The 5,805-nt window shown below is 40.0% G+C and overlaps 1 pseudogene; it reads left to right on the forward strand.

The window, feature by feature from the left end:
- The first annotated feature begins 1,624 nt into the window (after window positions 1-1,624).
- Window positions 1,625-3,661, forward strand: LOC115682042 (GDSL esterase/lipase At5g45910-like; annotated as a pseudogene).
- Window positions 3,662-5,805: the final 2,144 nt, after the last annotated feature.

A 5,805-nucleotide genomic window follows, 5' to 3' on the forward strand; every position in this document is an offset into this window, starting at 1 on the left:
TAACACTTAAGAGTTGATCAATGGAATTTTGTATTGCTCTTCCTGTGGATGTTGGTCACTACAACTGAACCAAGTAAATCTAGTGTCCGATTTATTTTCTTATTCTATCAAAATTATTGTTCGATCGGTTGCTTCCGCAACAAAAAGGCCAAGGCAAACCAATTGTAAATGATCCACAATCAACAACACTTAACAATTCCTTCAGCAATTTATCTTACCAATTTAGTTTATCTGCATTTTTTATTGCTTAACCTAGTTCGTAGAATAGCCATACCGATTCTTTCCTATCCGAATTGCCACGGAACCTGATTCATATCAAAAGCCGAATATCCACCTTTGGTAAAAAATATTTCATCAAGGATCATTTCCGGTGAAACAACAATCCTATCTCTCAAAAGGGTTGACAAAATTTTTTATCTTGAAATTCAAACATATTATGCTAGCCGTAACGTCACTTTTCGAGAAAATTTTTGTTCCGACCAAAAACCCCCCCCTTTTTAAAAACAAAAAAAAAAAAGGGGGGGCCCGGCAAAGGGGAAGAAAAGGGTGGGGGGGGAAAAACCGCCCCCCCCCCAAAACAAAAAAAAAAGCGGATTAAGGGTTTAAAAATAAAAAAAAAAAAATTTATAAAAAAAAAAGCCCCAAAAAAAATTTTTGGGGGGGGAAAAAAAAAAAAAAAAAGGGGGGAAAAGAAAAAAAAAAAAAAAAAAAAAAAAAAAAAAAAAAAAGGGATTGGGGGAAATTAAAAAAAAAAATAAAAAAAAAATAAATTTTTTTAAATGTTTCTCTAGTGCAACATGATAGATTTTCCTGTTTTGCCTATTCCTTTCCCAGACGTTAGTGTGCCAAACCAAGTTCTACTTCCGGGTACTGCATCTTTCTTGGCTCGAGTTCCGTTTCATGGAAGAGCGAAAGCAGACCGTGGTATCTCTCTCCTCAGCGCAAGCCGATAATCGTGGAATGACCATTAAATCACTTCTATCTTTCCACTCTACTTTGACATTCAAGCTCCTCGAAATACTGCGTGCTACTCCAGCTTTCACAAGCGCAATAAACAGAACGAAATTGATTGTCATATTGTTCAGAAAAAATTACAAGCTGCCATTGTACGAAGTCTTTCTATATCTACTATCAATGAAGTTGCTCATGTGCTTGGTAAGGCGCCAAGCAAGGATCAACTTTTCTGTCTCAGGTAACTTGGAATCCAAATCCTTCACGTGCCAGCTTGAGGTGGAGTAATGGAAGATATTCTATAGTTTTTTCTTCTATGTAATGGCTTATCATTCTAATTTGAGAAGGGTGACGTAACTAAATTATTCCCCCAAATGACAAATTTACTACTTTTAAGTTGTCAAAGTATACTTTCGTTAATCAAAATTATTATGCAGGATTCAACGCCTCGAAGTCGCGAATAGTCCTTACGCTTTGGCTTCTAAAATAAGCAGAGTTTCTTTACCCATGTGACTCATGCGACAGGATTCCATAAGGGCATTTCTCGTTGAAACTGCAAGTAAGCAATTGGAGCTCCATCTGCCCAAACTCCAATCCTATGAGATACCGTAAGGGCTCGAGCACAACCCGAAGCAGACTCTTCCTTCTTCGAAATTTTCAAGTATTGTTTGACATGAAATCCATGAAGATAGTAGCTTTATTCTTGCTCTGCTGCCTCTGTTCGAAGTCCGTCTTGTCGAGCCCCAGGATCTACGATGCAATCTTCAACTTCGGCGACTCTCTAATCGACACCGGAAACTTCCTCCTTTCTGGGGCACTCTCATTTCCAGAAATAACAAAGCTCCCTTATGGCGAGACTTTCTTTCACCATGCGACCGGTCGATGCTCGAACGGATGCCTAATTATTGATTTCATAGGTATTTCAAACTCTCTTTTAAGTTTCTTGTGTACATTTTTCGATCACTCATATTAAGCCATATCGTATAAATGCATTTCGGCCCATTCCATAATAGATTAAGATCTCAGAACCAACGATTTGACTAATGACTCTACAGCATATCACTACAATGCTATCTCATACGGACATAGTTTCATCTGGTTTACGTAATTGCTTTTTCAAACAGCTTTGTGTATCTAATATAATTCCTACTTATGTAATTTTCATTTTTGTTGCTATTAATAAAGTATTTTTGATCTCACGATGAACGTAAAAATATGAGAATGCAGCTGAAGCATTTGGACTGCCACATCTTCCAACATATCTGGGAGTGGCCAAAGGTCCACATGTCCGTGAGGGAGTGAACCCCGCAGTTGCTGGTGCCACAGCAATCGACCCGTCTTTCTTCTATAGTCAGGAGATTGAGTTGTGGACAAATGACTCGTTGAGTGTTCAGCTTGGCTGGTTCCAGAATTTGAAGTCGTCTCCTTGCACCACCAAGCAAGGTAAATCTCCACCTTTTATTGTCAAAAAAGATAGTAAAGGCATTACTGATTCCTTAATTTTTCATCACATTCTGGTACTTGGTGCTTAGTATAACTTTCATGAAATTTGTGCCATAATTTATCAAATTGGACGTAAAAAATTCTTTATGGAGGGGGAGATAGGTGGAATTGACTTTGATAAATTATGAGCTTAGTATAACCTTGATGAAACTTGTGCTATAACTTTTTTTAATTTGTTGGGTGCAGAATGTGATTAGTACTTCAAGAAGTCTCTGTTTCTGGCGGGGGAGATTGGTGGCAATGACTACATTTATCCCTTACTATATGGTCAAACCATTAAACAGACACGTCCTTTGGTACCACAAGTCGTTGGAGCAATTGCCCGTGCCATCCGTGTATGTTACACAAACTTACTTCAGCACGAGCTTTACGTTAAATTCCCGTATATAAAAGTAAGGATTGTTCTGAATCATTGCGTCTGTCTCAAAATTGTATTATTATTATCAAATTTCAGTTTTTTTTTTCTTTTTTTCCTTGAATCATCATAACCATGTCAGATGCTGATAGGAGGAGCAGTGGATCTGGTGGTGCTAGGACAGTTTCCAATAGGCTGTTCCGCCATGTTTCTAACTTTGTATCACCGCCCTAGCAAATCGGCGTATGACCCAAAAACCGGCTGTCTCAAGGCTTATAATGCTTTCTTCCAGTACCACGATAACTACCTCAAGCAAGAATTGCAAAATTTGAGAGAAGAATCCCCTCATGCAAGAATTCTGTACGCTGATTATTATGGTGCCTCCATACCTATTTATCGCACTCCAAAGCACTACGGTAAGCCTTCTTTTTACCTATATTTTTTCCTTCTCAAATTTCATTTTCTTTTTTAATCAAAAGTAAATATTTCATTTATATCTCAAGATCTCAAGATGATACGTTACGTAACACTAACACATTTTGGTTGATGTCATTGACATGAACACATGAAGTTACCTAATCTGTTCATATTTATGGGTGCATTCATGCAGGCTTTTATGGAGGGGGACTAAGGGCTTGCTGTGGAAGAGGTGGTCAACAATACCACTGCAATAATTCAGTAAGTTGTGGTGACCCCGGCTCAACCGTTTGCAAAAATCCATTGGCTTTCATCGATTGGGATGGGATTCACTTGACCGAGTCTGCTTATCATCGTGTCGCCAAAGGGTTGATCTACGGTGGCTTCACATCTCCACCACTCCTATCTTAATTTAATTATTGACATTACACATAAACCGCATGCGGACAGTTGCTTCCATCGAAGGTTACTTGCACATTTTCGGAGTAACAAAGTTTGATATGTCACATAAATAAGTACATCATAAATATGTTCATTTGTATATTTATCTTCCAAATGTACACCATACTTGTCTAGATCCAATTTACTATGTACAATGTCATTTCATTTTGTCGTGTCGGACATAATAAAAGGTAATTGTGCCAAGGTGTTTGCTTCTTTTTTTAATATTATTGATTTATAACGCGATTCGCCCGGTTATATGACAAACACAAATGAGATTAAAACCATTACTTAAGAAAGAAGAAAAATAGTTTGTGAATAACGCAAATTAGACGTACGATATGTATGATTAATCTACTCTAGAATCCCAAATGGGACCAAAAGCAGCGATCCCTTTGCTCTCGCACGCGTTCACCACGTCCCTACTTCACCGTGTCCCTGCTCATCTCCGCCGCTGCCGCCCATGCCAAAACAGAGTCTTTTGGCTTTGTCACTTCCCATCAACAATATTTCATGACCTATTGGAGATGCAAAAACTGGCGAGGCCTTTAGTTGAAAGGAGGTCAAGGACGAATGAAGCTTGTGAATTTCGTCCATTGTTTCAAACAAATGTACACGACTATGAAATTGTTGATGTCGTCGTTTAGATGCAGCAAATAATTACAAATGATCTGTTGGAAGTTGCGGTGTCACAATTAGTTTATATTGTCTTGTTTTTTTTTTTTTGGGGGGTCAAAAAATCGTATATTTATTTAATTATAAGAAGTTGGAGTATAGGCTTCAGAACACAGTAAATCCCAAAGACCCTGAGAAGGATAAAGAACACAATTACTCGGTAAGCTATTTCTCCTTTGAGCTTTAGCGACCCAATCAACCACCCTATTGGCTTCTTTGCTGATATGGGCCAAATTTAGCTTCAAGTAGGGCTTGCGCAGCTGTTGGGCTTCGCTGATAAGCAGATGGAGCTCCCAACTGATCTGTTCTTGATCTGCGAGTCCACTTATCAGATCCGAGTGATCAGTTTCAATCTCCAGCTCTTCTCCCGATCGAACGAGAAAGTACTTTAGCGTTTGTACCAAGGCTGTCGCTTCTGCCATTGCCGCCAATGAAGCTTTGATCGATCGAGCGAACCCGTCCACCAGGCGGCCATTGTGGTCTCTACAAATAGCAGCAATAGCTCCTTCGCTCGTTCCTTCCAGATAAGCACCGTCTATGTTGATTTTTAAGTTTTCCTCTCTCCGGTGGTCGCCACTGCTGAGAAGGAATTGCTGATAAAGCTTCTTCTTTCATCTTCCCAGGAAGCCATCTCGTGCAATTTTGAAGTAACGAGTGAGCATTCTCCACCGTACGCTAGGAATCTGGTTTCAGTGACCGAAAAATGCCGTTGTTTCTTGCTTTCCAAATTTGCCGGAGGACGTTCGCCAACAACTCGAGAGGGATGCAGGTATTTTTGAATTTGGCAAGCCATTCATCAAATCTCGATAGTCCATGAGAGGATATGTGTATTTGCAGAGAAGGATGATCCCATACCTTCTTTGTCCAGGGGCACAGGAGGAGGATATGCTCCACAGTCTCTGGGCTTTGCTTGCAGATGCTACAAATTGGATCAGGTATGAATTGCCTCGTATATAAGTTTTCTCTGGTAGCAAGAGCATTTTGACACGCACTCCACAGAAAAAATTTAATTTTAGGCATTGTGTGGGACTGCCAGATCTTCGTCCATAGGGATCGAGGAGTTTGATAGGATGATGAGGCTAGTGTTGCATTGAATATCGCGGATTGCTCTCTGATTTTATTGCAAGCACTCTTCACCGTATACTCCCCAGTTTTGGAATTAGTCCACGCCATTCTATCTTTTGTGTCCTGCGAGCTCAATGGGACTACAGAGATGTCGGCCACAATGTCAGGGTCGAAGAGATCATATAGCTGTTGTTCCTTCCGTTTTACTGCTCTCTTGTCCATCAAATTAGCCACTATTCTGGGATCATCTTTGTTTTCCGGTCCCCCGATCTATCCCCTTTTTAACCACCCATCCTCCCTGATTCTGATACTCTCTCCATTCCCTACCACCCATTGGATCGAAGGACTAATGGTTTCTCTTCCCATTAAGATGGTTTGCCAGCCCCACAACGGTCTAC

This window comes from Syzygium oleosum, unplaced genomic scaffold (genome assembly GCF_021117445.2).
Source record: "Syzygium oleosum isolate NSW1041296 unplaced genomic scaffold, Sole_v2.1 Sole_v2.18, whole genome shotgun sequence".
NCBI classification, from domain to species: Eukaryota; Viridiplantae; Streptophyta; class Magnoliopsida; order Myrtales; family Myrtaceae; genus Syzygium; species Syzygium oleosum.